Raw genomic sequence first — 19,137 nt, forward strand, 5'->3', positions numbered from 1 at the left:
GTTTGGCGTTCCGAAACCCACCTTATCTCAGGCTGAAAAGCGTTTTTGTGCATTGTGCCATAACTTTTCAGGGAAGCTTCAGAACATGAAATTTTAACCTCCCACTATAGCAGAAAGAGTCTTTCTAGTAGTTGCACATCAAATCTAAACTGTCTGAAGTGTTTTTCCAAAGTTATTAACACTTTTATGTTTGGCGATCCGAAACCCACCTTATCTCAGGCTGAAAAGCGTTTTTGTGCATTGTGCCATAACTTTTCAGGGAAGCTTCAGAACATGAAATTTTAACCTCCCACTATAGCAGAAAGGGTCTTTCTAGTAGTTGCACATCAAATCTAAACTGTCTGAAGTGTTTTTCCAAAGTTATTAACACTTTTATGTTTGGCGTTCCGAAACCCACGTTATCTCAGGCTGAAAAGCGTTTTTGTGCATTGTGCCATAACTTTTCAGGGAAGCTTCAGAACATGAAATTTTAACCTCCCACTATAGCAGAAAGGGTCTTTCTAGTAGTTGCACATCAAATCTAAACTGTCTGAAGTGTTTTTCGAAAGTTATCAACACTTTTATGTTTGGCGTTCCGAAACCCACCTTATCTCAGGCTGAAAAGCGTTTTTACGCATTGTGCCATAACTTTTCAGGGAAGCTTCAGAACATGAAATTTTAACCTCCCACTATAGCAGAAAGGGTCTTTCTAGTAGGTGCACATCAAATCTAAGCTGTCTGAAGTGTTTTTCGAAAGTTATCAACACTTTTATGTTTGGCGTTCCGAAACCCACCTTATCTCAGGCTGAAAAGCCTTTTTGTGCATTGTGCCATAACTTTTCAGGGAAGCTTCAGAACATGAAATTTTAACCTCCCACTATAGCAGAAAGGGTCTTTCTAGTAGTTGCACATCAAATCTAAGCTGTCTGAAGTGTTTTTCAAAAGTTATCAACACTTTTATGTTTGGCGTTCCGAAACCCACCTTATCTCAGGCTGAAAAGCGTTTTTGTGCATTGTGCCATAACTTTTCAGGAAAGCTTCATAACATGAAATTTTAACCTCCCACTATAGCAGAAAGGGTCTTTCTAGTAGTTGCACATCAAATCTAAACTGTCTGAAGTGTTTTTCCAAAGTTATCAACACTTTTATGTTTGGCGTTCCGAAACCCACCTTATCTCAGGCTGAAAAGCGTTTTTACGCATTGTGCCATAACTTTTCAGGGAAGCTTCAGAACATGAAATTTTAACCTCCCACTATAGCAGAAAGGGTCTTTCTAGTAGGTGCACATCAAATCTAAGCTCTCTGAAGTGTTTTTCGAAAGTTATCAACACTTTTATGTTTGGCGTTCCGAAACCCACCTTATCTCAGGCTGAAAAGCGTTTTTGTGCATTGTGCCATAACTTTTCAGGAAAGCTTCAGAACATGAAATTTTAACCTCCCACTATAGCAGAAAGGGTCTTTCTAGTAGTTGCACATCAAATCTAAACTGTCTGAAGTGTTTTTCCAAAGTTATTAACACTTTTATGTTTGGCGTTCCGAAACCCACCTTATCTCAGGCTGAAAAGCGTTTTTGTGCATTGTGCCATAACTTTTCAGGGAAGCTTCAGAACATGAAATTTTAACCTCCCACGATAGCAGAAAGGGTCTTTCTAGTAGTTGCACATCAAATCTAAACTGTCTGAAGTGTTTTTCCAAAGTTATCAACACTTTTATGTTTGGCGTTCCGAAACCCACCTTATCTCAGGCTGAAAAGCGTTTTTACGCATTGTGCCATAACTTATCAGGGAAGCTTCAAAACATGAAATTTTAACCTCCCACTATAGCAGAAAGGGTCTTTCTAGTAGGTGCACATCAAATCTAAACTGTCTGAAGTGTTTTTCGAAAGTTATCAACACTTTTATGTTTGGCGTTCCGAAACCCACCTTATCTCAGGCTGAAAAGCGTTTTTGTGCATTGTGCCATAACTTTTCAGGGAAGCTTCAGAACATGAAATTTTAACCTCCCACTATAGCAGAAAGGGTCTTTCTAGTAGGTGCACATCAAATCTAAGCTCTCTGAAGTGATTTTCGAAAGTTATCAACACTTTTATGTTTGGCGTTCCGAAACCCACCTTATCTCAGGCTGAAAAGCGTTTTTGTGCATTGTGCCATAACTTTTCAGGGAAGCTTCAGAACATGAAATTTTAACCTCCCACTATAGCAGAAAGGGTCTTTCTAGTAGTTGCACATCAAATCTAAACTGTCTGAAGTGTTTTTCCAAAGTTATTAACACTTTTATGTTTGGCGCTCCGAAACCCACCTTATCTCAGGCTGAAAAGCGTTTTTGTGCATTGTGCCATAACTTTTCAGGGAAGCTTCAGAACATGAAATTTTAACCTCCCACTATAGCAGAAAGGGTCTTTCTAGTAGTTGCACATCAAATCTAAACTGTCTGAAGTGTTTTTCCAAAGTTATCAACACTTTTATGTTTGGCGTTCCGAAACCCACCTTATCTCAGGCTGAAAAGCGTTTTTGTGCATTGTGCCATAACTTTTCAGGGAAGCTTCAGAACATGAAATTTTAACCTCCCACTATAGCAGAAAGGGTCTTTCTAGTAGTTGCACATCAAATCTAAGCTGTCTGAAGTGTTTTTCAAAAGTTATCAACACTTTTATGTTTGGCGTTCCGAAACCCACCTTATCTCAGGCTGAAAAGCGTTTTTGTGCATTGTGCCATAACTTTTCAGGAAAGCTTCAGAACGTGAAATTTTAACCTCCCACTATAGCAGAAAGGGTCTTTCTAGTAGTTGCACATCAAATCTAAACTGTCTGAAGTGTTTTTCCAAAGTTATCAACACTTTTATGTTTGGCGTTCCGAAACCCACCTTATCTCAGGCTGAAAAGCGTTTTTACGCATTGTGCCATAACTTTTCAGGGAAGCTTCAGAACATGAAATTTTAACCTCCCACTATAGCAGAAAGGGTCTTTCTAGTAGGTGCACATCAAATCTAAGCTCTCTGAAGTGTTTTTCCAAAGTTATCAACACTTTTATGTTTGGCGTTCCGAAACCCACCTTATGTCAGGCTGAAAAGCGTTTTTGTGCATTGTGCCATAACTTTTCAGGAAAGAGTCAGAACATGAAATTTTAACCTCCCACTATAGCAGAAAGGGTCTTTCTAGTAGTTGCACATCAAATCTAAACTGTCTGAAGTGTTTTTCCAAAGTTATCAACACTTTTATGTTTGGCGTTCCAAAACCCACCTTATCTCAGGCTGAAAAGCGTTTTTACGCATTGTGCCATAACTTCTCAGGGAAGCTTCAGAACATGAAATTTTAACCTCCCACTATAGCAGAAAGGGTCTTTCTAGTAGGTGCACATCAAATCTAAGCTGTCTGAAGTGTTTTTCGAAAGTTATCAACACTTTTATGTTTGGCGTTCCGAAACCCACCTTATCTCAGGCTGAAAAGCGTTTTTGTGCATTGTGCCATAACTTTTCAGGGAAGCTTCAGAACATGAAATTTTAACCTCCCACTATAGCAGAAAGGGTCTTTCTAGTAGTTGCACATCAAATCTAAGCTGTCTGAAGTGTTTTGCAAAAGTTATCAACACTTTTATGTTTGGCGTTCCGAAACCCACCTTATCTCAGGCTGAAAAGCGTTTTTGTGCATTGTGCCATAACTTTTCAGGAAAGCTTCAGAACATGAAATTTTAACCTCCCACTATAGCAGAAAGGGTCTTTCTAGTAGTTGCACATCAAATCTAAACTGTCTGAAGTGTTTTTCCAAAGTTATCAACACTTTTATGTTTGGCGTTCCGAAACCCACCTTATCTCAGGCTGAAAAGCGTTTTTACGCATTGTGCCATAACTTTTCAGGGAAGCTTCAGAACATGAAATTTTAACCTCCCACTATAGCAGAAAGGGTCTTTCTAGTAGATGCACATCAAATCTAAGCTCTCTGAAGTGTTTTTCCAAAGTTATCAACACTTTTATGTTTGGCGTTCCGAAACCCACCTTATCTCAGGCTGAAAAGCGTTTTTGTGCATTGTGCCATAACTTTTCAGGGAAGCTTCAGAACATGAAATTTTAACCTCCCACTATAGCAGAAAGGGTCTTTCTAGTAGTTGCACATCAAATCTAAACTGTCTGAAGTGTTTTTCCAAAGTTATTAACACTTTTATGTTTGGCGTTCCGAAACCCACCTTATCTCAGGCTGAAAAGCGTTTTTGTGCAATGTGCCATAACTTTTCAGGGAAGCTTCAGAACATGAAATTTTAACCTCCCACTATAGCAGAAAGGGTCTTTCTAGTAGTTGCACATCAAATCTAAACTGTCTGAAGTGTTTTTCCAAAGTTATCAACACTTTTATGTTTGGCGTTCCGAAACCCACCTTATCTCAGGCTGAAAAGCGTTTTTACGCATTGTGCCATAACTTTTCAGGGAAGCTTCAGAACATGAAATTTTAACCTCCCACTATAGCAGAAATGGTCTTTCTAGTAGGTGCACATCAAATCTAAGCTGTCTGAAGTGTTTTTCGAAAGTTATCAACACTTTTATGTTTGGCGTTCCGAAACCCACCTTATCTCAGGCTGAAAAGCGTTTTTGTGCATTGTGCCATAACTTTTCAGGGAAGCTTCAGAACATGAAATTTTAACCTCCCACTATAGCAGAAAGGGTCTTTCTAGTAGTTGCACATCAAATCTAAGCTGTCTGAAGTGTTTTTCAAATGTTATCAACACTTTTATGTTTGGCGTTCCGAAACCCACCTTATCTCAGGCTGAAAAGCGTTTTTGTGCATTGTGCCATAACTTTTCAGGAAAGCTTCAGAACATGAAATTTTAACCTCCCACTAAAGCAGAAAGGGTCTTTCTAGTAGTTGCACATCAAATCTAAACTGTCTGAAGTGTTTTTCCAAAGTTATCAACACTTTTATGATTGGCGTTCCGAAACCCACCTTATCTCAGGCTGAAAAGCGTTTTTACGCATTGTGCCATAACTTTTCAGGGAAGCTTCAGAACATGAAATTTTAACCTCCCACTATAGCAGAAAGGGTCTTTCTAGTAGGTGCACATCAAATCTAAGCTCTCTGAAGTGTTTTTCCAAAGTTATCAACACTTTTATGTTTGGCGTTCCGAAACCCACCTTATCTCAGGCTGAAAAGCGTTTTTGTGCATTGTGCCATAACTTTTCAGGAAAGCTTCAGAACATGAAATTTTAACCTCCCACTATAGCAGAAAGGGTCTTTCTAGTAGTTGCACATCAAATCTAAACTGTCTGAAGTGTTTTTCCAAAGTTATTAACACTTTTATGTTTGGCGTTCCGAAACCCACCTTATCTCAGGCTGAAAAGCGTTTTTGTGCATTGTGCCATAACTTTTCAGGGAAGCTTCAGAACATGAAATTTTAACCTCCCACTATAGCAGAAAGGGTCTTTCTAGTAGTTGCACATCAAATCTAAACTGTCTGAAGTGTTTTTCCAAAGTTATCAACACTTTTATGTTTGGCGTTCCGAAACCCACCTTATCTCAGGCTGAAAAGCGTTTTTGTGCATTGTGCCATAACTTTTCAGGGAAGCTTCAGAACATGAAATTTTAACCTCCCACTATAGCAGAAAGGGTCTTTCTAGTAGTTGCACATCAAATCTAAGCTGTCTGAAGTGTTTTTCAAAAGTTATCAACACTTTTATGTTTGGCGTTCCGAAACCCACCTTATCTCAGGCTGAAAAGCGTTTTTGTGCATTGTGCCATAACTTTTCAGGAAAGCTTCAGAACATGAAATTTTAACCTCCCACTATAGCAGAAAGGGTCTTTCTAGTAGTTGCACATCAAATCTAAACTGTCTGAAGTGTTTTTCCAAAGTTATCAACACTTTTATGTTTGGCGTTCCGAAACCCACCTTATCTCAGGCTGAAAAGCGTTTTTGTGCATTGTGCCATAACTTTTCAGGGAAGCTTCAGAACATGAAATTTTAACCTCCCACTATAGCAGAAAGGGTCTTTCTAGTAGTTGCACATCAAATCTAAGCTGTCTGAAGTGTTTTTCAAAAGTTATCAACACTTTTATGTTTGGCGTTCCGAAACCCACCTTATCTCAGGCTGAAAAGCGTTTTTGTGCATTGTGCCATAACTTTTCAGGAAAGCTTCAGAACATGAAATTTTAACCTCCCACTATAGCAGAAAGGGTCTTTCTAGTAGTTGCACATCAAATCTAAACTGTCTGAAGTGTTTTTCCAAAGTTATCAACACTTTTATGTTTGGCGTTCCGAAACCCACCTTATCTCAGGCTGAAAAGCGTTTTTGTGCATTGTGCCATAACTTTTCAGGGAAGCTTCAGAACATGAAATTTTAACCTCCCACTATAGCAGAAAGGGTCTTTCTAGTAGTTGCACATCAAATCTAAGCTGTCTGAAGTGTTTTTCCAAAGTTATCAACACTTTTATGTTTGGCGTTCCGAAACCCACCTTATCTCAGGCTGAAAAGCGTTTTTACGCATTGTGCCATAACTTTTCAGGGAAGCTTCAGAACATGAAATTTTAACCTCCCACTATAGCAGAAAGGGTCTTTCTAGTAGTTGCACATCAAATCTAAACTGTCTGAAGTGTTTTTCCAAAGTTATTAACACTTTTATGTTTGGCGTTCCGAAACCCACCTTATCTCAGGCTGAAAAGCGTTTTTGTGCATTGTGCCATAACTTTTCAGGGAAGCTTCAGAACATGAAATTTTAACCTCCCACTATAGCAGAAAGGGTCTTTCTAGTAGTTGCACATCAAATCTAAACTGTCTGAAGTGTTTTTCCAAAGTTATTAACACTTTTATGTTAGGCGTTCCGAAACCCACCTTATCTCAGGCTGAAAAGCGTTTTTGTGCAATGTGCCATAACTTTTCAGGGAAGCTTCAGAACATGAAATGTTAACCTCCCACTATAGCAGAAAGGGTCTTTCTAGTAGTTGCACATCAAATCTAAACTGTCTGAAGTGTTTTTCCAAAGTTATCAACACTTTTATGTTTGGCGTTCCGAAACCCACCTTATCTCAGGCTGAAAAGCGTTTTTACGCATTGTGCCATAACTTTTCAGGGAAGCTTCAGAACATGAAATTTTAACCTCCCACTATAGCAGAAAGGGTCTTTCTAGTAGGTGCACATCAAATCTAAGCTGTCTGAAGTGTTTTTCGAAAGTTATCAACACTTTTATGTTTGGCGTTCCGAAACCCACCTTATCTCAGGCTGAAAAGCGTTTTTGTGCATTGTGCCATAACTTTTCAGGGAAGCTTCAGAACATGAAATTTTAACCTCCCACTATAGCAGAAAGCGTCTTTCTAGTAGTTGCACATCAAATCTAAGCTGTCTGAAGTGTTTTTCAAAAGTTATCAACACTTTTATGTTTGGCGTTCCGAAACCCACCTTATCTCAGGCTGAAAAGCGTTTTTGTGCATTGTGCCATAACTTTTCAGGAAAGCTTCAGAACATGAAATTTTAACCTCCCACTATAGCAGAAAGGGTCTTTCTAGTAGTTGCACATCAAATCTAAACTGTCTGAAGTGTTTTTCCAAAGTTATCAACACTTTTATGTTTGGCGTTCCGAAACCCACCTTATCTCAGGCTGAAAAGCGTTTTTACGCATTGTGCCATAACTTTTCAGGGAAGATTCAGAACATGAAATTTTAACCTCCCACTATAGCAGAAAGGGTCTTTCTAGTAGGTGCACATCAAATCTAAGCTCTCTGAAGTGTTTTTCCAAAGTTATCAACACTTTTATGTTTGGCGTTCCGAAACCCACCTTATCTCAGGCTGAAAAGCGTTTTTGTGCATTGTGCCATAACTTTTCAGGAAAGCTTCAGAACATGAAATTTTAACCTCCCACTATAGCAGAAAGGGTCTTTCTAGTAGTTGCACATCAAATCTAAACTGTCTGAAGTGTTTTTCCAAAGTTATTAACACTTTTATGTTTGGCGTTCCGAAACCCACCTTATCTCAGGCTGAAAAGCGTTTTTGTGCATTGTGCCATAACTTTTCAGGGAAGCTTCAGAACATGAAATTTTAACCTCCCACTATAGCAGAAAGGGTCTTTCTAGTAGTTGCACATCAAATCTAAACTGTCTGAAGTGTTTTTCCAAAGTTATCAACACTTTTATGTTTGGCGTTCCGAAACCCACCTTATCTCAGGCTGAAAAGCGTTTTTGTGCATTGTGCCATAACTTTTCAGGGAAGCTTCAGAACATGAAATTTTAACCTCCCACTATAGCAGAAAGGGTCTTTCTAGTACGTGCACATCAAATCTAACCTGTCTGAAGTGTTTTTCAAAAGTTATCAACACTTTTATGTTTGGCGTTCCGAAACCCACCTTATCTCAGGCTGAAAAGCGTTTTTGTGCATTGTGCCATAACTTTTCAGGAAAGCTTCAGAACATGAAATTTTAACCTCCCACTATAGCAGAAAGGGTCTTTCTAGTAGTTGCACATCAAATCTAAACTGTCTGAAGTGTTTTTCCAAAGTTATCAACACTTTTATGTTTGGCGTTCCGAAACCCACCTTATCTCAGGCTGAAAAGCGTTTTTGTGCGTTGTGCCATAACTTTTCAGGGAAGCTTCAGAACATGAAATTTTAACCTCCCACTATAGCAGAAAGGGTCTTTCTAGTAGTTGCACATCAAATCTAAGCTGTCTGAAGTGTTTTTCAAAAGTTATCAACACTTTTATGTTTGGCGTTCCGAAACCCACCTTATCTCAGGCTGAAAAGCGTTTTTGTGCATTGTGCCATAACTTTTCAGGGAAGCTTCAGAACATGAAATTTTAACCTCCCACTATAGCAGAAAGGGTCTTTCTAGTAGTTGCACATCAAATCTAAACTGTCTGAAGTGTTTTTCCAAAGTTATCAACACTTTTATGTTTGGCGTTCCGAAACCCACCTTATCTCAGGCTGAAAAGCGTTTTTGTGCATTGTGCCATAACTTTTCAGGGAAGCTTCAGAACATGAAATTTTAACCTCCCACTATAGCAGAAAGGGTCTTTCTAGTAGTTGAACATCAAATCTAAGCTGTCTGAAGTGTTTTTCCAAAGTTATCAACACTTTTATGTTTGGCGTTCCGAAACCCACCTTATCTCAGGCTGAAAAGCGTTTTTACGCATTGTGCCATAACTTTTCAGGGAAGCTTCAGAACATGAAATTTTAACCTCCCACTATAGCAGAAAGGGTCTTTCTAGTAGGTGCACATCAAATCTAAGCTCTCTGAAGTGTTTATCGAAAGTTATCAACACTTTTATGTTTGGCGTTCCGAAACCCACCTTATCTCAGGCTGAAAAGCGTTTTTGTGCATTGTGCCATAACTTTTCAGGGAAGCTTCAGAACATGAAATTTTAACCTGCCACTATAGCAGAAAGGGTCTTTCTAGTAGTTGCACATCAAATCTAAACTGTCTGAAGTGTTTTTCCAAAGTTATCAACACTTTTATGTTTGGCGTTCCGAAACCCACCTTATCTCAGGCTGAAAAGCGTTTTTGTGCATTGTGCCATAACTTTTCAGGGAAGCTTCAGAACATGAAATTTTAACCTCCCACTATAGCAGAAAGGGTCTTTCTAGTAGTTGCACATCAAATCTAAGCTGTCTGAAGTGTTTTTCAAAAGTTATCAACACTTTTATGTTTGGCGTTCCGAAACCCACCTTATCTCAGGCTGAAAAGCGTTTTTGTGCATTGTGCCATAACTTTTCAGGAAAGCTTCAGAACATGAAATTTTAACCTCCCACTATAGCAGAAAGGGTCTTTCTAGTAGTTGTACATCAAATCTAAACTGTCTGAAGTGTTTTTCCAAAGTTATCAACACTTTTATGTTTGGCGTTCCGAAACCCACCTTATCTCAGGCTGAAAAGCGTTTTTGTGCATTGTGCCATAACTTTTCAGGGAAGCTTCAGAACATGAAATTTTAACCTCCCACTATAGCAGAAAGGGTCTTTCTAGTTGTTGCACATCAAATCTAAGCTGTCTGAAGTGTTTTTCCAAAGTTATCAACACTTTTATGTTTGGCGTTCCGAAACCCACCTTATCTCAGGCTGAAAAGCGTTTATACGCATTGTGCCATAACTTTTCAGGGAAGCTTCAGAACATGAAATTTTAACCTCCCACTATAGCAGAAAGGGTCTTTCTAGTAGGTGCACATCAAATCTAAGCTCTCTGAAGTGTTTTTCGAAAGTTATCAACACTTTTATGTTTGGCGTTCCGAAACCCACCTTATCTCAGGCTGAAAAGCGTTTTTGTGCATTGTGCCATAACTTTTCAGGGAAGCTTCAGAACATGAAATTTTAACCTGCCACTATAGCAGAAAGGGTCTTTCTAGTAGTTGCCCATCAAATCTAAACTGTCTGAAGTGTTTTTCCAAAGTTATTAACACTTTTATGTTTGGCGTTCCGAAACCCACCTTATCTCAGGCTGAAAAGCGTTTTTGTGCATTGTGCCATAACTTTTCAGGGAAGCTTCAGAACATGAAATTTTAACCTCCCACTATAGCAGAAAGGGTCTTTCTAGTAGTTGCACATCAAATCTAAGCTGTCTGAAGTGTTTTTCCAAAGTTATCAACACTTTTATGTTTGGCGTTCCGAAACCCACCTTATCTCAGGCTGAAAAGCGTTTTTGTGCATTGTGCCATAACTTTTCAGGGAAGCTTCAGAACATGAAATTTTAACCTCCCACTATAGCAGAAAGGGTCTTTCTAGTAGTTGCACATCAAATCTAAGCTGTCTAAAGTGTTTTTCAAAAGTTATCAACACTTTTATGTTTGGCGTTCCGAAACCCACCTTATCTCAGGCTGAAAAGCGTTTTTGTGCATTGTGCCATAACTTTTCAGGGAAGCTTCAGAACATGAAATTTTAACCTCCCACTATAGCAGAAAGGGTCTTTCTAGTTGTTGCACATCAAATCTAAGCTGTCTGAAGTGTTTTTCCAAAGTTATCAACACTTTTATGTTTGGCGTTCCGAAACCCACCTTATCTCAGGCTGAAAAGCGTTTATACGCATTGTGCCATAACTTTTCAGGGAAGCTTCAGAACATGAAATTTTAACCTCCCACTATAGCAGAAAGGGTCTTTCTAGTAGGTGCACATCAAATCTAAGCTCTCTGAAGTGTTTTTCGAAAGTTATCAACACTTTTATGTTTGGCGTTCCGAAACCCACCTTATCTCAGGCTGAAAAGCGTTTTTGTGCATTGTGCCATAACTTTTCAGGGAAGCTTCAGAACATGAAATTTTAACCTGCCACTATAGCAGAAAGGGTCTTTCTAGTAGTTGCCCATCAAATCTAAACTGTCTGAAGTGTTTTTCCAAAGTTATTAACACTTTTATGTTTGGCGTTCCGAAACCCACCTTATCTCAGGCTGAAAAGCGTTTTTGTGCATTGTGCCATAACTTTTCAGGGAAGCTTCAGAACATGAAATTTTAACCTCCCACTATAGCAGAAAGGGTCTTTCTAGTAGTTGCACATCAAATCTAAGCTGTCTGAAGTGTTTTTCCAAAGTTATCAACACTTTTATGTTTGGCGTTCCGAAACCCACCTTATCTCAGGCTGAAAAGCGTTTTTGTGCATTGTGCCATAACTTTTCAGGGAAGCTTCAGAACATGAAATTTTAACCTCCCACTATAGCAGAAAGGGTCTTTCTAGTAGTTGCACATCAAATCTAAGCTGTCTAAAGTGTTTTTCAAAAGTTATCAACACTTTTATGTTTGGCGTTCCGAAACCCACCTTATCTCAGGCTGAAAAGCGTTTTTGTGCATTGTGCCATAACTTTTCAGGAAAGCTTCAGAACATGAAATTTTAACCTCCCACTATAGCAGAAAGGGTCTTTCTAGTAGTTGCACATCAAATCTAAACTGTCTGAAGTGTTTTTCCAAAGTTATCAACACTTTTATGTTTGGCGTTCCGAAACCCACCTTATCTCAGGCTGAAAAGCGTTTTTGTGCATTGTGCCATAACTTTTCAGGGAAGCTTCAGAACATGAAATTTTAACCTCCCACTATAGCAGAAAGGGTCTTTCTAGTAGTTACACATCAAATCTAAGCTGTCTGAAGTGTTTTTCCAAAGTTATCAACACTTTTATGTTTGGCGTTCCGAAACCCACCTTATCTCAGGCTGAAAAGCGTTTTTACGCATTGTGCCATAACTTTTCAGGGAAGCTTCAGAACATGAAATTTTAACCTCCCACTATAGCAGAAAGGGTCTTTCTAGTAGGTGCACATCAAATCTAAGCTCTCTGAAGTGTTTTTCGAAAGTTATCAACACTTTTATGTTTGGCGTTCCGAAACCCACCTTATCTCAGGCTGAAAAGCGTTTTTGTGCATTGTGCCATAACTTTTCAGGGAAGCTTCAGAACATGAAATTTTAACCTGCCACTATAGCAGAAAGGGTCTTTCTAGTAGTTGCACATCAATTCTAAACTGTCTGAAGTGTTTTTCCAAAGTTATTAACACTTTTATGTTTGGCGTTCCGAAACCCACCTTATCTCAGGCTGAAAAGCGTTTTTGTGCATTGTGCCATAACTTTTCAGGGAAGCTTCAGAACATGAAATTTTAACCTCCCACTATAGCAGAAAGGGTCTTTCTAGTAGTTGCACATCAAATCTAAACTGTCTGAAGTGTTTTTCCAAAGTTATTAACACTTTTATGTTTGGCGTTCCGAAACCCACCTTATCTCAGGCTGAAAAGCGTTTTTGTGCATTGTGCCATAACTTTTCAGGGAAGCTTCAGAACATGAAATTTTAACCTCCCACTATAGCAGAAAGGGTCTTTCTAGTAGTTGCACATCAAATCTAAACTGTCTGAAGTGTTTTTCCAAAGTTATCAACACTTTTATGTTTGGCGTTCCGAAACCCACCTTATCTCAGGCTGAAAAGCGTTTTTGTGCATTGTGCCATAACTTTTCAGGGAAGCTTCAGAACATGAAATTTTAACCTCCCACTATAGCAGAAAGGGTCTTTCTAGTAGTTGCACATCAAATCTAAACTGTCTGAAGTGTTTTTCCAAAGTTATTAACACTTTTATGTTTGGCGTTCCGAAACCCACCTTATCTCAGGCTGAAAAGCGTTTTTACGCATTGTGCCATAACTTTTCAGGGAAGCTTCAGAACATGAAATTTTAACCTCCCACTATAGCAGAAAGGGTCTTTCTAGTAGGTGCACATCAAATCTAAGCTCTCTGAAGTGTTTTTCGAAAGTTATCAACACTTTTATGTTTGGCGTTCCGAAACCCACCTTATCTCAGGCTGAAAAGCGTTTTTGTGCATTGTGCCATAACTTTTCAGGAAAGCTTCAGAACATGAAATTTTAACCTCCCACTATAGCAGAAAGGGTCTTTCTAGTAGTTGCACATCAAATCTAAACTGTCTGAAGTGTTTTTCCAAAGTTATCAACACTTTTATGTTTGGCGTTCCGAAACCCACCATATCTCAGGCTGAAAAGCGTTTTTGTGCATTGTGCCATAACTTTTCAGGGAAGCTTCAGAACATGAAATTTTAACCTCCCACTATAGCAGAAAGGGTCTTTCTAGTAGTTGCACATCAAATCTAAGCTGTCTGAAGTGTTTTTCAAAAGTTATCAACACTTTTATGTTTGGCGTTCCGAAACCCACCTTATCTCAGGCTGAAAAGCGTTTTTGTGCATTGTGCCATAACTTTTCAGGAAAGCTTCAGAACATGAAATTTTAACCTCCCACTATAGCAGAAAGGGTCTTTCTAGTAGTTGCACATCAAATCTAAACTGTCTGAAGTGTTTTTCCAAAGTTATCAACACTTTTATGTTTGGCGTTCCGAAACCCACCTTATCTCAGGCTGAAAAGCGTTTTTGTGCATTGTGCCATAGCTTTTCAGGGAAGCTTCAGAACATGAAATTTTAACCTCCCACTATAGCAGAAAGGGTCTTTCTAGTAGTTGCACATCAAATCTAAGCTGTCTGAAGTGTTTTTCAAAAGTTATCAACACTTTTATGTTTGGCGTTCCGAAACCCACCTTATCTCAGGCTGAAAAGCGTTTTTGTGCATTGTGCCATAACTTTTCAGGAAAGCTTCAGAACATGAAATTTTAACCTCCCACTATAGCAGAAAGGGTCTTTCTAGTAGTTGCACATCAAATCTAAACTGTCTGAAGTGTTTTTCCAAAGTTATCAACACTTTTATGTTTGGCGTTCCGAAACCCACCTTATCTCAGGCTGAAAAGCGTTTTTGTGCATTGTGCCATAACTTTTCAGGGAAGCTTCAGAACATGAAATTTTAACCTCCCACTATAGCAGAAAGGGTCTTTCTAGTAGTTGCACATCAAATCTAAGCTGTCTGAAGTGTTTTTCCAAAGTTATCAACACTTTTATGTTTGGCGTTCCGAAACCCACCTTATCTCAGGCTGAAAAGCGTTTTTACGCATTGTGCCATAACTTTTCAGGGAAGCTTCAGAACATGAAATTTTAACCTCCCACTATAGCAGAAAGGGTCTTTCTAGTAGGTGCACATCAAATCTAAGCTCTCTGAAGTGTTTTTCGAAAGTTATCAACACTTTTATGTTTGGCGTTCCGAAACCCACCTTATCTCAGGCTGAAAAGCGTTTTTGTGCATTGTGCCATAACTTTTCAGGGAAGCTTCAGAACATGAAATTTTAACCTGCCACTATAGCAGAAAGGGTCTTTCTAGTAGTTGCACATCAAATCTAAACTGTCTGAAGTGTTTTTCCAAAGTTATTAACACTTTTATGTTTGGCGTTCCGAAACCCACCTTATCTCAGGCTGAAAAGCGTTTTTGTGCATTGTGCCATAACTTTTCAGGGAAGCTTCAGAACATGAAATTTTAACCTGCCACTATAGCAGAAAGGGTCTTTCTAGTAGTTGCACATCAATTCTAAACTGTCTGAAGTGTTTTTCCAAAGTTATTAACACTTTTATGTTTGGCGTTCCGAAACCCACCTTATCTCAGGCTGAAAAGCGTTTTTGTGCATTGTGCCATAACTTTTCAGGAAAGCTTCAGAACATGAAATTTTAACCTCCCACTATAGCAGAAAGGGTCTTTCTAGTAGTTGCACATCAAATCTAAACTGTCTGAAGTGTTTTTCCAAAGTTATCAACACTTTTATGTTTGGCGTTCCGAAACCCACCTTATCTCAGGCTGAAAAGCGTTTTTGTGCATTGTGCCATAACTTTTCAGGGAAGCTTCAGAACATGAAATTTTAACCTCCCACTATAGCAGAAAGGGTCTTTCTAGTAGTTGCACATCAAATCTAAGCTGTCTGAAGTGTTTTTCAAAAGTTATCAACACTTTTATGTTTGGCGTTCCGAAACCCACCTTATCTCAGGCTGAAAAGCGTTTTTGTGCATTGTGCCATAACTTTTCAGGAAAGCTTCAGAACATGAAATTTTAACCTCCCACTATAGCAGAAAGGGTCTTTCTAGTAGTTGCACATCAAATCTAAACTGTCTGAAGTGTTTTTCCAAAGTTATCAACACTTTTATGTTTGGCGTTCCGAAACCCACCTTATCTCAGGCTGAAAAGCGTTTTTGTGCATTGTGCCATAGCTTTTCAGGGAAGCTTCAGAACATGAAATTTTAACCTCCCACTATAGCAGAAAGGGTCTTTCTAGTAGTTGCACATCAAATCTAAGCTGTCTGAAGTGTTTTTCAAAAGTTATCAACACTTTTATGTTTGGCGTTCCGAAACCCACCTTATCTCAGGCTGAAAAGCGTTTTTGTGCATTGTGCCATAACTTTTCAGGAAAGCTTCAGAACATGAAATTTTAACCTCCCACTATAGCAGAAAGGGTCTTTCTAGTAGTTGCACATCAAATCTAAACTGTCTGAAGTGTTTTTCCAAAGTTATCAACACTTTTATGTTTGGCGTTCCGAAACCCACCTTATCTCAGGCTGAAAAGCGTTTTTGTGCATTGTGCCATAACTTTTCAGGGAAGCTTCAGAACATGAAATTTTAACCTCCCACTATAGCAGAAAGGGTCTTTCTAGTAGTTGCACATCAAATCTAAGCTGTCTGAAGTGTTTTTCCAAAGTTATCAACACTTTTATGTTTGGCGTTCCGAAACCCACCTTATCTCAGGCTGAAAAGCGTTTTTACGCATTGTGCCATAACTTTTCAGGGAAGCTTCAGAACATGAAATTTTAACCTCCCACTATAGCAGAAAGGGTCTTTCTAGTAGGTGCACATCAAATCTAAGCTCTCTGAAGTGTTTTTCGAAAGTTATCAACACTTTTATGTTTGGCGTTCCGAAACCCACCTTATCTCAGGCTGAAAAGCGTTTTTGTGCATTGTGCCATAACTTTTCAGGGAAGCTTCAGAACATGAAATTTTAACCTGCCACTATAGCAGAAAGGGTCTTTCTAGTAGTTGCACATCAAATCTAAACTGTCTGAAGTGTTTTTCCAAAGTTATTAACACTTTTATGTTTGGCGTTCCGAAACCCACCTTATCTCAGGCTGAAAAGCGTTTTTGTGCATTGTGCCATAACTTTTCAGGGAAGCTTCAGAACATGAAATTTTAACCTCCCACTATAGCAGAAAGGGTCTTTCTAGTAGTTGCACATCAAATCTAAACTGTCTGAAGTGTTTTTCCAAAGTTATTAACACTTTTATGTTTGGCGTTCCGAAACCCACCTTATCTCAGGCTGAAAAGCGTTTTTGTGCATTGTGCCATAACTTTTCAGGGAAGCTTCAGAACATGAAATTTTAACCTCCCACTATAGCAGAAAGGGTCTTTCTAGTAGTTGCACATCAAATCTAAACTGTCTGAAGTGTTTTTCCAAAGTTATCAACACTTTTATGTTTGGCGTTCCGAAACCCACCTTATCTCAGGCTGAAAAGCGTTTTTACGCATTGTGCCATAACTTTTCAGGGAAGCTTCAGAACATGAAATTTTAACCTCCCACTATAGCAGAAAGGGTCTTTCTAGTAGGTGCACATCAAATCTAAGCTCTCTGAAGTGTTTTTCGAAAGTTATCAACACTTTTATGTTTGGCGTTCCGAAACCCACCTTATCTCAGGCTGAAAAGCGTTTTTGTGCATTGTGCCATAACTTTTCAGGAAAGCTTCAGAACATGAAATTTTAACCTCCCACTATAGCAGAAAGGGTCCTTCTAGTAGTTGCACATCAAATCTAAACTGTCTGAAGTGTTTTTCCAAAGTTATTAACACTTTTATGTTTGGCGTTCCGAAACCCACCTTATCTCAGGCTGAAAAGCGTTTTTGTGCATTGTGCCATAACTTTTCAGGGAAGCTTCAGAACATGAAATTTTAACCTCCCACTATAGCAGAAAGGGTCTTTCTAGTAGTTGCACATCAAATCTAAACTGTCTGAAGTGTTTTTCCAAAGTTATCAACACTTTTATGTTTGGCGTTCCGAAACCCACCTTATCTCAGGCTGAAAAGCGTTTTTACGCATTGTGCCATAACTTTTCAGGGAAGCTTCAGAACATGAAATTTTAACCTCCCACTATAGCAGAAAGGGTCTTTCTAGTAGGTGCACATCAAATCTAAGCTCTCTGAAGTGTTTTTCGAAAGTTATCAACACTTTTATGTTTGGCGTTCCGAAACCCACCTTATCTCAGGCTGAAAAGCGTTTTTGTGCATTGTGCCATAACTTTTCAGGAAAGCTTCAGAACATGAAATTTTAACCTCCCACTATAGCAGAAAGGGTCCTTCTAGTAGTTGCACATCAAATCTAAACTGTCTGAAGTGTTTTTCCAAAGTTATTAACACTTTTATGTTTGGCGTTCCGAAACCCACCTTATCTCAGGCTGAAAAGCGTTTTTACGCATTGTGCCATAACTTTTCAGGGAAGCTTCAGAACATGAAATTTTAACCTCCCACTATAGCAGAAAGGGTCTTTCTAGTAGGTGCACATCAAATCTAAGCTGTCTGAAGTGTTTTTCGAAAGTTATCAACACTTTTGTGTTTGGCGTTCCGAAACCCACCTTATCTCAGGCTGAAAAGCGTTTTTGTGCATTGTGCCATAACTTTTCAGGGAAGCTTCAGAACATGAAATTTTAACCTCCCACTATAGCAGAAAGGGTCTTTCTAGTAGTTGCACATCAAATCTAAACTGTCTGAAGTGTTTTTCTAAAGTTATCAACACTTTTATGTTTGGCGTTCCGAAACCCACCTTATCTCAGGCTGAAAAGCGTTTTTACGCATTGTGCCATAACTTTTCAGGGAAGCTTCAGAACATGAAATTTTAACCTCCCACTATAGCAGAAAGGGTCTTTCTAGTAGTTGCACATCAAATCTAAGCTGTCTGAAGTGTTTTTCCAAAGTTATCAACACTTTTATGTTTGGCGTTCCGAAACCCGCCTTATCTCAGGCTGAAAAGCGTTTTTGTGCATTGTGCCATAACTTTTTAGGGAAGCTTCAGAACATGAAATTTTAACCTCCCACTATAGCAGAAAGGGTCTTTCTAGTAGTTGCACATCGAATCTAAGCTGTCTGAAGTGTTTTTCAAAAGTTATCAACACTTTTATGTTTGGCGTTCCGAAACCCACCTTATCTCAGGCTGAAAAGCGTTTTTGTGCATTGTGCCATAACTTTTCAGGAAAGCTTCAGAACATGAAATTTTAACCTCCCACTATAGCAGAAAGGGTCTTTCTAGTAGTTGCACATCAAATCTAAACTGTCTGAAGTGTTTTTCCAAAGTTATTAACACTTTTATGTTTGGCGTTCCGAAACCCACCTTATCTCAGGCTGAAAAGCGTTTTTGTGCATTGTGCCATAACTTTTCAGGGAAGCTTCAGAACATAAAATTTTAACCTCCCACTATAGCAGAAAGGGTCTTTCTAGTAGTTGCACATCAAATCTAAACTGTCTGAAGTGTTTTTCCAAAGTTATCAACACTTTTATGTTTGGCGTTCCGAAACCCACCTTATCTCAGGCTGAAAAGCGTTTTTGTGCATTGTGCCATAACTTTTCAGGGAAGCTTCAGAACATGAAATTTTAACCTCCCACTATAGCAGAAAGGGTCTTTCTAGAAGGTGCACATCAAATCTAAGCTCTCTGAAGTGTTTTTCGAAAGTTATCAACACTTTTATGTTTGGCGTTCCGAAACCCACCTTATCTCAGGCTGAAAAGCGTTTTTGTGCATTGTGCCATAACTTTTCAGGAAAGCTTCAGAACATGAAATTTTAACCTCCCACTATAGCAGAAAGGGTCTTTCTAGTAGTTGCACATAAATCTAAAC

Source organism: Synchiropus splendidus, chromosome 17 (assembly GCF_027744825.2).
Source record: "Synchiropus splendidus isolate RoL2022-P1 chromosome 17, RoL_Sspl_1.0, whole genome shotgun sequence".
Classification (NCBI taxonomy): Eukaryota; Metazoa; Chordata; class Actinopteri; order Syngnathiformes; family Callionymidae; genus Synchiropus; species Synchiropus splendidus.